The sequence below is a fragment of the Lissotriton helveticus genome, chromosome 2_1 (assembly GCF_964261635.1).
Source record: "Lissotriton helveticus chromosome 2_1, aLisHel1.1, whole genome shotgun sequence".
NCBI lineage: Eukaryota > Metazoa > Chordata > Amphibia > Caudata > Salamandridae > Lissotriton > Lissotriton helveticus.
Window position 1 is genome coordinate 1,308,049,241 of NC_136059.1, and position 15,500 is coordinate 1,308,064,740.

At 42.8% G+C, this 15,500-nt stretch overlaps 1 protein-coding gene across 1 annotated transcript in view; it reads right to left on the reverse strand.

The window, feature by feature from the left end:
* CCSER1 (coiled-coil serine rich protein 1) overlaps positions 1-14,791 on the reverse strand; it is a 2,545,713-nt gene extending 2,530,922 nt beyond the window's left edge. Inside the window, exon 1 of the mRNA XM_078676231.1 lies at positions 14,482-14,791. The gene's annotated coding sequence lies outside the window, so the exon portion shown is untranslated. The remainder of the gene's footprint in view (positions 1-14,481) is intronic.
* Between the last annotated feature and the right edge of the window lie 709 nt (positions 14,792-15,500).

The window sequence follows — 15,500 nt, forward strand, 5'->3', positions numbered from 1 at the left end:
TATTTACGTAGACCCTGTGATATGGGGGGGTGTAATTTTCCGGATTGGGAAAAATATCAGACGGCTTTCTTGGCCTCTCAGGGGGCCTTATGGTTTTCTCCTCCATCCCATCATACTCCTTTATGGCTACACATAGAACAGGACTTAGCTGCACCTCTACCAATTGCCTCTCTCTGTACTACCTCCACTTTCCACATTCTGTTTTCCCGCTCTATAATTATTGATACAATTTCCGCAATTAAGAGAGTAGACAGGAAGATGGCATTTCCTCTGCACAAAACTAGATGGTCTTCCATTTGGCGTAATTCCAAAATTAAACTTAATATCACTCCCACCCTCATGTCATATTGGGCTACGAAAGGTGTTTCTCTTGTGCAACATCTGTATAGTGACTCTGGGGAGCCTTTACCTTTTTCTACCTTAGCGCTCAATCACTCTCTAACTAATCTAGACTTCTATACCTTTCTTAAAATCAAGGTTGCCATCTCCAAAACTCGTCTTCACCCCTCCTCCCCTACCGTCTCGCTATTTTGTATTTGGCTCAAAGCTGGTCATGTTGCCTCCCACATATACAAGTTTCTATCTTCTACTTCGCTTCCTGACCAGACGGTTGCACAACAAAAATGGATGCGTCATTTTGATCACAATATTACAGATCATTTGTCCTCTGAAGCTTGGCAATCCATTAGCAAATTTGCGCTTCGTAACAAAATAGCTCCTTCCCTTATACAGTCCAAGTTTTTCTCGATGAACTTACTCCACTGGACACCTGTACGTCTTCATTCTCTCAACCTTAAAGAAGATGATCTCTGTTGGAGTTGTGGCCTGGAGGCGGGGGATTTCCCTCATATGTTCTATAATTGTTCCTTACTTAAACCTTTTTGGGACCTTATTCAGCAACATTTATCTCTTATCTTTGACATTCAGCTCCAGCTCTCTTTTCCTCTAGTTATATTGGGTCCCTGGGCTGCTCCTACGCCCCTTCCCCTTGATTTGGTACAATTACAGCTGTTAGATCTTCTGTTATCTATTGCGGTAAAGGTTATCCTTATGGATTGGAAATCCTTCTCATCAGTCTCTTACCATACGTGGTGGGCATGGGTTTCCTTCTTACGCAGTGCTCACACCTCAGTAGATCTAGCACACCTATCGCCTTCCATTTCAAGTGGGATTTGGGCATCATTGGATGAATACATGGACCTCTCCTCGCAAGGTGTAGTCCCTCGTTTTCCTGTTGGTTTGTCTACTTAATGTTTGGTCTACTAGCTACGTTGCATTGGGCTATTCCTGTGGGATTCCCTCCCTCTTTCTCCCTCTTTCCTGTCCTCTCATCCCGTTCTTTCTGTCTACTGCTATTTTTTCCCTTTCTTTCTTTCCTTCCTTCCTCCTTTTGCTCTTGTTTCTTCCCCTTCCCCCTCCCTCATCTCAGAGGCTGATATGTTCCACGTTCTGCACGATATACCCATTATTGACTTATATTAGTAACTTCTTATTGATTCCCTTCTTTCTAATTTTATTTCCATATACTTGAATTATTGATCAAATGATATCCATGTTTGGTTTTTCACGTTTTACTCACATTGGAGTATATCACCTTTTTGTATTTTGACTGCTATTATTTGGATCATTATTTCTCTCAATAAAATCTTGTTGAACTAAAAAAAAAATATTTAGAGTATTCTGATACCACACCCAGAAGGATGTATTTAGAAGCCTCTTGGAAAATAAAGAGCTGCCACAAAAAGAATGGAGCAGAGAAAGCGGTCTTTGATGTGTAACAAATGACATAATTCTACACCCCATAATGTGAATAGTTAAAATGCATCTTGCTTGTTATAGTATAGCCTAGGCATGGACGCGTTATTTAGGGGCTGCCAGAGGTCACTGCTGCGACCCCTGGCATGGCCTTGTGACCCCTGGCACTGCTTTGCGACCCCTAGGTTCGAGCAGTGGCTAAATCAGTGTCAGGAACAGAAGCACCTCGCCCTTATGGACATCGGTGGGGGCTTCACTTTCCTTATTTATTGTTCATTTGTTATTATACCAATAGTGAATATTACATACTTCGCTATTAGTTTAATAAAAAATGGAGTACAAATAGCTGAATATGCCTTTCCCTGACAGCTGAAGTAAGTGGATTAAAAAAAAAAAATTATATATGTATGTTGTGTGCGTGCTTCAAGTTTTTAGTGCGTTCCTGTAAGAAAGTGTGTGTATGTGTGAATGTTGTGTGCATGGGTAGGCACTGTGTGTGTGTATGTGTGAATAAGTGTGTATGTGTAAGTGCATGTATGTGTAGGCATGCGTATGTGTGAATGAAGGTGAAGGTCAGAGGGCATGTGAAGTCACTTCCGCTACCCCATGCCTTTTGGGAAATTGACATCCATGAGCCCAGTATGTCTTTTTCACCACCAGTATCCATTATTTTATTGTATCCCTGAGATTCACATCTCTTTAATTCCATCTTATCTTTGACATGTGAGCAGTTTTCTACTTCGCAAATAATGAAAATGAACTAGCTGTTGTATAACACTCCTCCCTCTTCCCTCACAGAAGCTTCCGCGATCCATAAATGTTAACAACATTCCTGCTACCTCAACTGCAAATATCCAACAACCTTCTTGAAATGTTGATGCCTTGCTACTGTCAAAAAAGTTGAACAGATTTTAAAAACATGTATTGTTTAGCCAAAAATCTTGGTGACCCCCAAAAAAGGTACCAAATCTGTGTTTTTTAAAACTGTATAATAACAATGCACTCTGAAGTGACGACAGGCAATACGACTGTGCATAGAACTTACATACGCAGCACCAGTAAAAGCCAATAGGTCTAGTATTGGCTGACAGCCTTATGGTGTTGTCAATTCTTGTTTTGTTTTATAATAACTTTTGTAAAACGTTATAGTTGAGAGCGCTTCTGGTCCCTCCTTAATATAAAAAAATGGCTAAAAGTAAAAAATAATCTTATGGTTTCAAAAAACATTCATTGCTATTGTAGTCCCTGAAGCTAAATACTTTGAGCACACATTGTGAAGGCGCAGAATGCTGTCAGTCAGCGTGAAGGTAGCCAATGACTGAAGTGGGTTATTTATTTATTTAATGAGTTTTATATAGCGCTGGCTAGACCCGTAGGTATAAGAGCGCTTTACATTCGGTTACACAATGTTACAGAGAATGATAACAATTACACATTACGTTAAAAATAAGCAACACATTGAATGAGGAAAGAAAGGTGAAAGAAGTAGGGAGGAGGGGAGGAAGGGGGAAGTGTGAAGGGGGAGGATGAGAGAAAAGACGGCAAGAAAGAAGAAAAGAAGTCTTCCCAAAGACCGACTGGGTAGATGAAGTCCAAGGAGGGAATCCATAGCCCATCTACCCTTTAACTAAACAAGGTAGCTCCATCTGGCATTAGTCAAATAGCTAGGTCTCAACTGACGAGGGAAAGACTGAAGTGGGTTGACCCACTGCCCCATGCTCTATGCTATAGTGGGCAGGAAAAAAATTGAAGGGCACAGCATCAGACTAATATATGAAGACTGCTGGCTAAAGGCCTCCATAACTAAGCATATTGTATATAAAACTGGAGATAAATCAAATGACTTGGCTAACGCCAAATTTAACGTAAAATGTTAATGTGATACCTACAAAAATGCCCAAGGGCATGCCTTTTAATCTCAGTTTTAGGGGATTCATATTTTAAAACTTTCTTTTCGAACAGAAAGGCCAGCATAGGTCTCTGTTGTCTCCACCATGTCGTGTCAAAAGCTGATGCCTAGTCTGGCTTGTGTGAAAGTAAAAATATTGACACTCAGCACAGAATTAGCTCTTTTTCACCCTCACTTCGATCCACTTAAGTACTTTCCAAAGCACTAACCACTTGTTCAGAGTCTTGGAATCACCCATCCCCTTCCAGCCAAGTTATTCCTGCCAGACCGGTTTTCATCCTTGTTAAGAATGCAGATGTCATCTGTGGGTGCCATTGTGCCTTCCTCTGAAAGCAATGCAACTTTGCAAACCTCTGACTTTCATCTTTCAGCTCCCACCCGCCCACTCGCTAATACCTGAAGAAGGCACGGCCATTGCAGTTGTGAGGTTATCCAGTTCACGTTTGTAATATCTACGTCAAAATACACATTTTGGGGAGAACTCCAACACTATTTCTATCCTTAGAAATACTTTGTCTTCTCTTCAGGGATCCCTGAAACCTCTCATTATTATTAGGACAGAGGAAAATGTAAATTACATGGGCGTAATATGCGTAATGTTGGGTATTTTGTGTTATGCTTGTTACTGAAATTCCCGAAATTATACTGTACTTCACATAATTATGCGCTGTTCGCTCTAAATATTTACCATGAATGGCGCAATTTACTGTAATTCGACGTAAAATTGACAGCAAATGCACAGGAACAACAAAACACGAGCGGCTGCTGTTCGCAGTGCTCTTCTTTAAATGCATCATCGCTCTAAAAATTGGCGCGAGGTGGTATTTTGCACTAAAATATAGAGCAAAATGACAGATTTATATTTCCCTTAATCACAAGTCAATTTTGTAATATTTCCCATCATTACGCTAAAGTACATTATGCACATTTTGCACATCCCCCACTATTGTACTTCATCTGTCGCTCCAAACCTGTCACCCTTAGTCCCTCACACCTACTTTTATTGAGATGCGCGCTCCAGGAGCATGTGTGATTTGCAAAGAATTTGGCAGACTTCCATGTATAGAAACAAACTGGAGGTCAACAATACGGCTGGGGAAGACAACTCAGTTTAGTCCTCTCTGCTGAGATCTGTGCACATCAAGTAGTCAAGGGTGCGTTCCTAACCGGGCTGACTCAGCCTTTCAGCCTTCATAGAGAGATATATTGAGTACGGCTGATGTGGGGACACGCTACATCTGCTGTACACATTGTTACAATATTGTGGATCTGCCCTTTATTGTGCTTTTAATTTGTCTCTTGATGTGAGGACTGTGCCTTTAACAACGACCGAACAATCCTGAGTAAATTGTTGGGATAAGAGGGTTGTAGTATATTGACCACTTTTAAACCTGCAATATAGTGAGTCTTAGAAGCGAGACATCCAGATCCTTTCAGAAATAAACCTAGTAACAAACAAATAAGAGTTAAAGTCCGATACAGAGGGGGTCTGAGAGGGAAAAAAACTTCATAGGAGCAGTAGCCAAATGGAAAATCCATCTTTCCAGCAGTTCTCAACTTGACATCAAATGAGTCAACAGTTTTCAGGAACCTACTGCAAGTGCTGCAATTTGAACTGTATCCAAAAAACAAGGAGTCGGCTGATGACCCAGAAATGACTGCCATTGGATTATTGGGTTGTACCCCAGCTTGTTTCATGGTGAACCAGGGCCTTCTTTGCAAGTCTCCAGCATAGATGTCTAAATTATCCTCTGTTTGCTAAAAGTTTTGGAGACTAAAAGAGTGATAGCATGTTATTTAGTTTGAAGGGATTCGCTTACTGATCTTTCAAAGTGTGCCTATAAGAGGCAGCAGCAGCCGATACAGGTAAGCGTGGTGGGGCAGAATCGACAGACGAAAGAATAGGGGAAATTAAATAAATAAATAAATCCTATTCTGTCGTCTGTTGACATCCCCCTCCACCCCGTCCCGCCCCGCTGCGCTTACCTGCACTGGCCGCTCTATGAACAAGGGATGAAAGCTATAGCTTTGTGAACAAAATAAAAACACAATTCCACAAAAAAACATTGCCACAGCAACTCATTATATACGTAAATTGATGTATCTACTGGTTGCGAGGCCTTCTTTCTATGTTTTCACAAAACTATTTGTAATGTAGAATAATAAGGGACAGCATGTCAAACCCTAATCATTAAGGTATTAATTTTACTGTGAGACTTGTAAAGAGCCCACTGTACCCCTGTGGCCTCCCAGAGTGCTTGGTGATGTGTGGGAAACGGCTCAAGGGGAACAGATGAGGCACACTTTCAAAGGGATAAATATGGAAGGAGATCCATAACCTTTTATAGTCAGTGTGCACAAAACAAAAAGTCTTCAGTATGCCTCTGACCTTCAAAGAGGAAAGGAGGCAGGAAGAAGTTCCAGAATGAGGAGCCATGGGTTCCGGTCTTCCATCATAATGTTTGATCCCTATATAATAGAGGGACATCAAGTTCTGGGAAGCTGACATCCGTTGTTCAACTGGGGTTTAGAGAAGGAACATTCTAGGGGAGAGGGAGCCATCAGGCCTTATAGGTTCTTGCAGCTCGGGCATCTCTCTTTAAAGTCAGTGTACTTGTTGATTGACAGTTGAGGTAGTGATTTTCTTGCATTGCTCATCATGCTCAACAATATGGAGGAGAGTAAAGATTTTACCTCACTGCAGTTTCGTTCATATTCTATCTGTGAGCCCAGTGGGAGTCCTGCTATTATTGTAGTCAAAATACAACATTGTCTCCATGGCATTACAGCAGAAGAATGCAGTGGAAGAGGCATGTGCACTAATCCATATTCCTCTAGAATATGTAAGAAGTAAAAATCACCTTTGCTGGATTTATAGATATAAATACTTAATTGCAACTAATTACTATGAATGCAAGTGGGCATTTCAAATTATGAGTGAAGCAAGGGTGATGTTATTTAGAAATACATTCCAATTTCAGAACACCTTCTGCTTTGTTATTCTTACGAAGGGATCAAATCACTGGCATAAAGAGGAATGGTGACCAGGGTGATTGTCACCGCGGGCTACCCAAAAGAGTGGAGGTGGCAGAGGTGCCCCACTGTTTTTCAGCAGTGCAAAGAAGGAAAAAAGAATGATAACAGCATGAAGTTGTTATCATTTTATTTTTACATGCTGAAGCAGGTTTTGGGGCAGGGCTGGCTTAATTGTCATCACAGACAGCAGGGGGAGGAGGAAATAGGTGCACTTAAGTGCGCATGATGGTTTGGCCGGACGTCTTGCGCTTGCGCCGAGCGAACAGTCATGCGCACTTAGCATGCTCTCCACAGGGGGCTGTAATGCATAGCCTGGGCAGAGAACACGCACAGACTCCCACTGTCTGTCTGAGCACCGAACCGCGGTATTGAGACCAATCACAATGACAGCAGCATTATGATTGGCTTAGTGGAGCCTGTGTCCCTTCTGACTCCAAAAGAGAAGTGGATGAGAGACAACGTTGGAGGAGAATCGATGGCCTTACAAAGGTAAGTGGGATTTATTTTTTAAACCCCGCCATCCTAATTCAGAACCAGCTGCCACTTGGAGGTGGTTGAGCCACTAAAAGCTAGAGCCAGACTAGAGCCTGTAGTCTGGCTCAGCTCAAGGACATCTTGAAACCTTCAGCCCAAAACAAGCCAAGATTTAATGTGGTTACTGCCTGTCACACACGCTCTAACATCATGCACCAACAATTAAAAATAAAGCCTAAACCTTTGGTGATAAAAAAGAGGGAAAGAGGTCTAATGGGTGGACTGCATAGTGGAAAACCAGATTAACTGGGACCAATCCTGGCGCACCCGCTATGAATACATTTTATGATCCTAGGAAAATATTTTATTTTACAGCGAATCCTTTTTCTTCATTATCGCATATGAGAGTGCCTTCCGATACGTGATTTAAAGGTGTACGCTGTCAAAAATAATCTCATGTTTTAAGGTAAAAGGCTTCTCCATGTTAAAGAAATCTTTTTTTTTTCACTTTAAATAGACTTTCATATTTTCACATGATGCTTGTTGCATGCTTTAGACAGCAACAATTTTCAAGGCTCGGTCGTGCATGGACTCTTCCCTTAGCTCGGCTCTGGCAGGGCTCTGTCTGTCAATTTGTTGACTCCCCCACCTCTCCAAAATAGATATAATCATACATAAAAAAACCAGAAAAAAACATTGAAGTTTGCTTGTTATCTTGACTATCTATAAAAGATCTCATTTGATAGACCTGTCATGTTCTCCATTGGCTCATTCAAATGCAACTGTTACAATGCAAGTCTTTAATATTACGCACAAATGTTGTTTAATCTCTTTTGTGGAGCAGTGCCTGGCTTGCAGTTCAGGACAAATAACAAAACCATAAGACAGTTTAGTTTACTTTGAAGTTGCTATATTCCCTTCCAAATCCCACTGGTAATTCAATGAACACATACTTCCAATGGAATGACTACCTGTGTAATAGCTCCGCTGCTGTATCTATACCTTTAAACTCTGGGAGAGTGGTTCTTGTCATCCTTCGGGAAACTTTAAGAGCCTGGTTTTATCATATTTTATGCAAACAAGTCCTATGACATGTTGCCTGGCACGTGGGGCTATAACAGTGTTGTACAGTGGGAATTCGTTTTGTTGAGAACCTGTATTAATTTTGCTTTGTTTTATTTGGAGATATGTATTTTATTGAGTAATACACAGATACACTTGGAATTGGTGGTGCAAATATGAATACTAATCAATGCACCAGGGAGGAACAACAGAGATGTAATGAGCAGACCAAACTGCCACAGAACAGGCTTGAAAGAAGTGCAGACCTTCACCATTATTTCACTATTGCATGGTGGCACATGCGTGGTATATTATGTTGTGTTGTGCCACTTCCATTTTACAGAGCTAAATAATATTGTCATTGATTTGGAGCACTTTCTCAATCTTGGTACTCTTTGTGTGGATCTGGCTGTTGCTGTTGTTTGTTCTCCTTTTCAGTGAAAGGTACCACTGAAGGAGATATGGCATGTTACTTTAATGCATCCACAGAGAGAATATCAGTAATGCAGTAAAAAACGTAAGCTGTTGTGGAAAAGGAGTGAATAACATGCAAAACTGTTGCCTCTCCTACATCATCTCATAGTTTATCCCCAGAGCCTATTCCTTTCTCCATTTGTCAACAAATTGATTGGCGGCTTCTTGTTGGGGGAAAGAACATCCTCCATGATAGATAAACCACAAACTGTTTCCTCTGATGGAAAGGTTTATAATCTAAAGCGTACTGTAGACTCAGGATGTCACTTTTACCTCACCTCCAGATAAATCTGTGGAACAAAGACCACTTGAACAGGCCATCACAGATCGCTGTCACTCAGCTCGGAATGGCCTGTTCTGGCCACTCAGGGCCACAAAAGCAAAAAGAACAGATGATGGAGGGAATGCTTAACCAATCAATCATTCGCCCCAGTCATCATTGTTTTTTTTCCACACCATGTCATTCCAGTTATACCCAGCCATTTGCAAATCAGATCAGTAGAAGAGGCGTTATTGCAGGTATTCAACAAGTACAGGACTCAACCTCTCTATGGCCTTACTGCTCAGAAACCATACCTAATAAACAAATCCAGTACAAAAAGAGAGGGCTCAAGGAGCCCAAAAATTTGTTTTGTAGAATCTTTAAGAAGTTGAAATTGAAGCATTTTCTTAAGAACCTTTCCCCAAGTAAAATACAGTCCTTCAAACTTCCAATAAAGTAGGAGCACTGAAATTGTGTTTCCACAGTGTACGTAGTTTGCAGAATTCACCAACTTAACAACTTCACATGCACAACATTTTTGCAAGAATTTTCATTCAAAAACTACCTGGCAGCAGAATACTTGTCCTAAAAGTGTTTTCTTTTGCAGTTTTCTTCTGTAAAGCTACTTTTAGAATAAAATTTTCCTTGCCATTTATTTTTTAAAAACCTTTCAAAATGTGTGAAACTAATGGCAAAATCAAAGTTTTGGGGAAAAAACAACGTCAAAAATATGTTGAGGATTTTTTTTTACCTTTACACACCCATCTCTGCTTTACACACTCACTCTTCAGGCTCCCTCACACCAGCAGAACCCACGTTCTCTGTTATGCAAAAACACTGCGGTGACTTTGAAAAACCATAGAAGTTCATGCATGCCCATTTAATCGCTTTGCAGTTAATAGATAGGAAAACTAGAAGAGGGTTCAATCACCTTTGCCTCCACAATCTACTTAAAGCAAATGCCCTCTGGACAGAGTCACTGTAACTACTACCACCCAGCTATGGCACCTATATTAACTTCTATGTAACCCGCTTACCTATACAATCTCAGCTATGTCCATATACAGATTTGTAGTCTGAACTATGGAAGAAGGCACTGAACTATCTATTTTTCGGTCCTACTCACATCCTTACAGAAGTAATTCATTGTATCCTTTTACATGTTACTGTGTATTTTGACTCAACGCCTCTCCGTGAGAAGCAACAAAGTTTTGTCACATGCACAAAGGTCACATAAGCAGAAGCGCGTATCAATTTTAAAAAAGTTTTTAGTGAGATAGGTAAAAATAAAACATCAAGCTTAGGTTAGTTCATGCCAGCAAGGGGTACACGATCATGCAAAGAAGGCTTTTGTTATACTATGTAGAGGTTTAGATGCAATCCCATCAGGGCTTGGTCATGCGATCAAAAAAATAAAAATCATGCATGAATTAAAAAAAAAAAATGTAACCTCTCCTATCCTACTTCAGTCATCTGCCTGAAACTTGCAAGATAAAAATTGTGTAGAAGAGTAAGAGTCAGCGGTTTCTTTACCTTATTTGAAGCCGCTAATCAATAGAACCAACTCCCATAATTCCCTTGTATGAACAGAAATTCATTGAGGAATTCACTGGACTCTGAATGAGAACCTATTCTCGATTACCAAATTCAGGCCCAGATTTACTAACATATTGAGTTGTGAACTTTTTGGTGCAGTCAGAAGGCAAAATCGTAGTCGAGATTTACAAAGCCATGCCAGGGCTGGTTTGTATCAGCTTGATTGGCTTTGTAAAAAAAGCAATGCTACACCTTCCCCTGCATCCCAATACACTGCGTCAGGTAGGCATTAGATGGGTGGAGCATAGGCGTTCCCATGTATCCACCCATGTATATTGACACAAACCCAGATTTACAACAGTCACTATACCTGGATATGCGCCAAAACTGTGCGCCTACCCAAGAGAGGTGTAACAAGGAGAAATATATTCATTCCTCCGACTGTTCCTTTCTCTTTCCGTGTGTGAATTCTGCAGCACACTTACAACGAGGAATATGACTCTATGCATTGTTTTGCACAGGATCGCATATATTTCTGTGCAAAAGCAATCATGCCTGCGACGCCGGCTCCCTTGCAATAATGCGCAAGAGTGCCTGCACTGGCGCTAGGCTGCCTGAAGTGGGATAGCCCAAGGAGAGAACATAAGTGTGCTATATCTCAGTAGTTATGGCTCTCTCCCTTTCGCATAACGTAGTGCACGTTGCCTTGCTGCGTTGCCTGAAAGGATAGTCAAACTGGGACTCAATCTGTAACATGCTTAGTCTGTTCGAACAGCCAGTAGTTTTATATACAGTCTAGCACTTATTGGTCGTTGTTAGAAGTTGTGATCCTCAAAGGAATAGTTCAGTTGGCATAGAATATCACAATATACCAAAACAAAGCATAGCATGAATCAGTAATGCATAACTTCACATGAATTCCGTCAGTGGTCCTGTCCAGTGACCATTACACTTCCTCACAGACCACATGATGGGATCACTATTGCACTCTTCTTAATCACTGACAGTCACAACAAGGAGTTAAGACAGTCAACAAAAATGTAAAACCATTAAATACAGGATTGGAGTTGTGTCACAGGCTATAACATATGAAGCAAACATGGGGTCCTGCCCAAATGAAGCACTGCAGATCATACAACAAACATATTTATGTACAAGGGATCCCATGTGGTTCAAATCTTTCATTCCATTCAGCTTTGCTGACGCACAGACCTCAGACTAGTGTTAGATGCTATTGCTGAACATTATTTCAACTTTTTCAAAACACAGGCTGCAACTTGTGACTTAATACTTTTTAACAAGGCTTAAACACGTTTCATGAATTCATCATGACTTCTCTGCCATGCTCCCTTCACATCACTGATACAAATTACATTAAAACTCCTGCCACCCGCTATATAAAATGCCATCCGATATATTTCACCCAAAGCCATAGATAATTCAAATTACTTAATATCTTGGGAAAAGCAAGTAACACTCCAATGAGCTGTCCAGTTACCTAGACAAAGGAAAGGCCAGAGAGCACCAGCGACTGAAACGATCTGTAACCTTAATATTACACTTTTCCCAGCTCTACAGTCTCCATGTTAATGCAAACACATACACATATCGGGAAACAGTGTTTAAAATGCTGTTGGTACAATGTGGTTCCTTACAACGATGGCGTTGCTACCATGCATACCATTCCATCGCAAGTTTTTTCAACGACTTGCTGTAGGGGTCGCGCTAGGGTTGGATTTACACCTTCCCTGCTGTTGCACAAACTGGAGTAGGAATAGTAAATAATACTAGTCCTAAGTCCAGCGCGCCCCATACAGCAAGTCTTTGAAACGACTTGCGATGTAATGGTTCGCGTTGAAACAACGCGGGTGTTGTAACGACCACGTCGTAATGGAATGCGTGAAAAGCGCATTCGTTGAAATGAGTCCTATTCCACACATCATATCAAACACATAAACTCCAATTAGGTGAGAATTTACTATCCTAACTCCATGCTCCCTGTGAAACTGGGGCAGGTTATACAACAGACCAAAGCAAATATAACTGCACAGTTTTTTTATGCACTCACTTGAAAGTACTTAAGCACACCCATTGGGCGTGGTTAACTTAGCACAGTGGTCCTCCCAGAGAGGGTGTTTGTTTGGCTTGGTCAGGGTTTACCTATAATCTAAGGACCAATGGACTCTACAATGTGTTGAGAATGTCCATACATACAGACTTATGCAGACAATACCAAATGGGTTAACGCAAAAGTATGCCACCCACCCACTAGAATGCATTGATGGCCCCCTGGGCATCCAATATCTCACAGTTGAACATTAGTTTTGGGTTGAATGGGGCCCCCCTGAAGATTTGGGGTCCCCTTGAAGGGTGACTTCCCCCCTGCCCCGGAGCCTGGGTTTCAGGGGCCTGCGTTACACCCCTGACAATACCTGCGTACGCACAATTTATAAGTTAATGCTTTGATGGTTGCTAAATAAATTGCAGAGTATTACTGTAAATGAATCAACCATCACTAAAACAACAAATACTTAAAATCAGGCTCCAAGCCAAATACTAATACAAATGCAACTCAGTGTATTTCAAGCATACTACGAGCATGGCACTCTTTCTATCTGCACTCTGCAGACGCCCAATCCCCCCCCCCACCCCCATGCTGTCATTCCTGATCCAAGGGTCCTGATTAATTAGGATTTATTCCCCTCTGCTGATCAACCAGCAGCGACAGACACGTTGCCACATGCGAGAATTCACAACACCGGAAAGTCAAACAAACCTAGGTGACCTTGTTACTAGCTCAATGTTTCATTCATTTGACAGTGTGTGCCTGAGTAAAACAAACTCCGTAAATAACGCTGACGGCGAAGGGGAGCATTATACACAAAGGACTTTGGGGTTACCGCAAGAAGGCGCAACAGTACAACAAGTAAAAGCAGCAGGTTTCCAATAGAAACAAGTCAATACATGAAATGTCCACAGTATATCTCGCGCTCGTTTCGTGGGAGCTATGCACATATGCGCGCCTCCAGGGCCAGGTGACTTCCAATGAGAAAAAAGACACCACCTGCGAGAGCTGACACAGCACAGAGAAGCACAGCAGCCCAGCAACTTCCGGCAATATCAGGCACTTCAGGGCCAGCGGGAACCAATACCTGGAGGCAGGAGTGAGGCAGTGTCCGAGCACGCTCCCTGCTGCCCCTGCTCCTACTTCCCCCTTTCCCCCATGGGGACCAGCCCCCATGCAGGACACTTTTACAGGGAGCCCCTAATGCAGGACATAGGGGGAGACAGGTACCCGCCAGGGTAACCTGTGTTCCGGCAGCACGGCACGCACAGCTTCGGGGAAAACATTGACTATCGCTCAAGCGAGGGCGAATACACCATAGGTATCACAAATAATAACACGCCCCCCCCATACAGCTGTGAAAAAATGCCATCTTTTTTTATATTAAAGACAGTGGAACACAGCTGTCTAATGATGCGACTTGCAATCCAAACACACGCAGTGTAACAGCAGTCACACCGGACGCGGCTTGGGTTGTAGTGCTGGCTGGTGGGCTCACGTGCAATGCGGTGTTTTTCTGGCAGTCCAACCTCTTTCATCACACACACATAGCTTCATTGCTCCATGGCTGTGTCTATGCCCAAGCCACCTTAATCCCCACCACCTGCATACCCAGTGCCACGCAGGGGCGCGTCCTTAGCTCGACCCTTCCTCCTCCTTGCCTCCCCAAAGGCTGCCAACTGTAAGTGGACAAGCACAGGAAGGGTGCCAAGCAGAGAAGGGGCAGGGGACACTAACAATTTACCGGCAGCCGGTCGCATCGCGCCCCGAGGCCTGGATGTGAGCACGGGGTTCAGAGTCAGCACAGGGATGCCTGCCGCCGCCACACAGAGCCAGCCGCAGTCACATCAATCAGAGGGGACGCAGGGGTCGGGGAACATCACACAAGCAGCAGAGACGCCGGGCTACCTTTCAGGGCTTCCTATCTGTCAGATCCGGGTCCTTCTTCTCGCTGCTGATCCGTCCTTTCCTTCCAGCACAGAGACGCCTTATTTTGTAATCCAGTGGCCAGGAAGGGTCTCCATGACCCGCGCGCCCATCGGCCAGGTAGCACAGGGGGTGGCAGCCGGTGGCAGGGGCCGGCTGTGTTTGGGGTGAAAACAGCGGAGGAGGAGGAGGGGGAGGCGGAGTCCCAGCACTAGTATGAGCGCGTGTGTATTAGCTGCCACCTCACTGAAGGAGCAGCGCTTTCCCTTTCCGTCCTCCTGCTGGCTCCCTCTCTCCTCCTCCTCTGCGTGTTGTGTCAGCTGAGACGCCGCCCACAGCTCTCCCTCTGACAGGAGAGAGGAAGCGTGGGCCGCGCACGGTGTTACAGTAGGGCCAGGAGTACAGTCGAGTTCATGCTGCTGTCAGCGCTGGGACCCGGACGGGGTCAGTCTGCTGAGCATTCGCATGCCAGAGCCTACCTCGCAGAGCACCTACTCAAAGCTTAGGGACCTTGTGGGATGAGTGTGATACCCTACCTTTTCAGCAGCAGCATCACGTGTAATTGATTTAGCATCAAGATGTATCTATTGTTTTAGTAAAAAATTCGCCTTTTATTCCAAAAATATTTTGCACTACGTACATCATGGAAATTTAAGCTAGAACATTCACATAAAGGGCATGCAAAAGAACACGATACCAAATGAGTAACCAGGAAAAAAAACTCCCTCCCTTTGAATGCTATGCACCGAATGAAGCAACTATGCTATTCCGACACAGCCTAGGAAGGTTTTCTAGAACTGTTCTTCCAGCCAAAGAGTCCTTCATTACTTGATCATTTCTTCCCTTCTCTTTTCTACCTTTTTTCTTTTTTGTACATTTGCTTCCTTCTTTCTTTGCACTTTCATTCCATTTGCTTTTTCTCTTGCCTTTGCCACCCTGTTTGCCTCCCCCCCAAAACACTCTTATGGTTTCATCATTCATATAGTGTTATTTGTTAGCTT